A 3,165-nucleotide genomic window follows, 5' to 3' on the forward strand; every position below is an offset into this window, starting at 1 on the left:
AGAAATAAAACCTGGTGACATCCAACACACAAGGAGTATGCCAACATTTCAGTTTCCTAAGAATCGGCACTCTGGTCTGGAAGCCAGGAGACAGGATTTCTCGAACTTGCAGCCTTGATACTTACTGAAGAACACGGCACAATAGATCTCCCCTCCGTCTCTCTAGGACTGTCTTTTTGACTTGCCACCTCTCATCTGTAGTGGTTGTTGTGAAATCCAGTGAGGCTTTAGCTCATTGGAGGAACCACGGGCTATAGATGCCTAATATCATTACTTAGATACTCATGTGACTGTGTTGGAGGCTTCGTTCCAATCAATGGCCTGGTCCTATTCAGCAGTCAGGATTGTAAGCGCACAGCTGCCGATCAAAGGGATAACTCCACCAAATAATGCTTACCTCCCCAAACACTAGAGGGTGCTTTGGAGTAACCTCCAAGTCCTCTGAGCTCCTTGGGTTCTCAGAGTTACCGGCTGCCTCTCACTCCTAGGCGCTATGCAATGAGGGGCGAATTGATGCTCTCCTCTGACGAGGCGTAGGTTGATGGTTCCACCAATATGACCCCCATCCTCTTAATGCCTCACTTAATCTCTTTACCCTATTACTATTTCCTTTAGTAAACTTTGTAGAGACATAATTATATATATATATATATATATATATAATTATATATATATATATATATATACATATGTTTTCATCAAAATTGTAGAAATGAATCAAAACTGGTTAATATCAGTGTACCCAACATGCATGTTTCCCTGCCCAGGACCATTCTGCAATCCCTACATCAACCCCTCTTCTCCGGCCCACCCCACAATGGCAAGAAGGTCCCAACCCCAGAAGTTGAACCTCCTACCCACCCCTACTCCCAACTGGTTCCATTGGGAAACCAACAAAAGCAATTGACCAGAGTTTTTCACTTATGACCAACCCCTCATGTTAGAAGAAGAATCATAGAATTTGAGAGTTGGAAAAGCCCTCAGTGACAATCTAGTCTAATCCATACATTAGAGGAATCTGGACTAGAATAAACCCAACAAGTGGGTGCCCCATCTCTGTTTGAAGACTGGAACTAACACCTCTGCTGCCAACCCACAGCACTGTTGGATGGTTCTAATTGTTAGGAAGCCTTTCCTGACCTCAAGCCTAAATTTTTTTGTTTTTTGGTTTTTGGTTTTTTTTGTCACATCCACCCATTGCTCTTCATTTAGTCCTTGGCGGGGGCCGGGGGGGGTTGTCAAACAGAATGAATCTAATTGTTCTTCCATGGGACATCCCTCCAAATGCTATCTATCATACCCCATCCCTCAAGTCTTCTCCAGACTGAAGATGTCCAATTGTTTAAATTATTCCTCATAAGAAATGGACCCAAGGTCCTTTACCATCCTGGTTACTTTCCTCTGCACACTGCTCCCTAGTTTATCAATATCCTACTTAAATCATGACCTCCACATAATGCTCCAGATGAAATCTGAAGAGAGCTGAAGCCAATAGATGATCACCACCTCCTTACTCCTGGGAGCTGTACCCCTCACTACAGCCAAAGCTCACATGAGTTTTTGGGCAGCCCCTTCACATATATTAAGCTCTCAGTCCACTTAAATCCCCAGTTATTGTTTGTGAAGAATCAGAACCCAGGTGACCTGGGGTGCCAGAAGCCTTGAAGATGGCGGCCTCATCATGGATGCAGGTTCCAACCAAAGACAGACGTATCACTTTGTGGAAAGAAAGAATCAGTTCTGCCAGAGAGAGGCAGCAGCAGGGAGGTGGTTCTGTGGGGAGCATGCCAGAACTGTGGGAACAGGCAGGGAAGAAGAAAATAACAGGAAAAGAATTCTCTGTCCCCAAGTACAAAGTGGACTCCTTTATTCAAGATACTAATGTAGGATTAAAAGATGAAACAGAAATATTCTTCATAAACTGGTCTCAATTTTTCTCTAACTGAAAAGCAATTGGAAAAGTTAATTAAGAAATTGAGAAAAAGCCAGTATAGGTGTAAACTATACACTTATAGAACAAATAATGTCACATCCTGCATTACATGATGTCTTAAATGACCCCAAAAATGGTGATTCTGTATCCAAGCATATGAAATGACAGGCTTCAATTGTAGGTAATATTGAAAGATTAAATTTACTAGGACCAAGAAGATGTTTTGTTGACTTTGGAGCTGGAAGGGAGAAATTGTCTTGTTGAGTTGATATTGCCTGACTAGAAGCTGAAAAGTTCTACTTTCTGCTATTAGAAAGGGTGACCACAGGATTCAAGGTCAAAAGAGAAATTCTGAATTTGTAAGACTTCCAATTGATATTTAGCATTTATGTTTGAGCAAAATTCCTGGATTAATGGAAGAAAAGTTACCTGGGTTTGTAATTGGAAAACATTTATGTGGTATGGCAACAGATATTGCATAGTGATATTTAGTTGGGACCTATCCTGCCAGACGCAAAGAAAGAAAAGAGGAACCTGTAGCCAAGCATATATAGAATGATGAAACCGATGCAGAAAATGACACTTTGGTAAATGAAGGGAATGAAAAGAATGAATTAGAGCAATGGATCACCCCCAGATGCGGGCCAGTGGAATTTAGCTATTTCAAATCAATGAGTAGCTGGGCCACTTGTGGAATGTGGGAAACAACTTTGTAAACCTCAAAAATAAATATAAAGAAAAGAGATGATCAGATCAATGATAATAAAGAACATGACCATGAAGGATACAGGAAAACAGACGATACTCCCAAGAGTTTATCTAGACTTCTTACTGTTGAAGAAAGGAAAAATATAGGTCATATTGGCAAACTGCTGATTGATCAAGGCTGAATCCAATATTTACAACAGAAGGGATACAATACTTCTTTGCAGATTCCTTTGTGTCTTCAGAAAACGACCTATTAAGATAGCAGAATACAGGCAACAACCCAGCTGAACTCTCCCAATATTCTCCTCCAAACAACTTTAAAACAGCTCCTCAAGTCAAATTTTGGAGCAGCAGAGACAACAAAAGGTCAGAGAAAGACTTTTTTCCAGCCAAGACCACTTAGAAGATCAGTAGGAGATGTCTATGACACTGGGGTGGAAGCCAGCCAGGAGTACATGCAGAGAAAACTCCTGCAGCAGGATTTGGAGGTGGAGATAGCAGCAGCTGCTTCAGAAGCTCTCAGC

The 3,165-nt window shown here is 41.5% G+C and overlaps 1 pseudogene; it reads left to right on the forward strand.

The window, feature by feature from the left end:
* Positions 1–1,681: 1,681 nt before the first annotated feature.
* Positions 1,682–2,898, forward strand: LOC114050344 (annotated as a pseudogene).
* The last annotated feature ends 267 nt before the right edge of the window (positions 2,899–3,165 follow it).

Source organism: Vombatus ursinus, unplaced genomic scaffold, assembly GCF_900497805.2.
Source record: "Vombatus ursinus unplaced genomic scaffold, bare-nosed wombat genome assembly UNPS02014799.1, whole genome shotgun sequence".
Lineage (NCBI taxonomy): Eukaryota > Metazoa > Chordata > Mammalia > Diprotodontia > Vombatidae > Vombatus > Vombatus ursinus.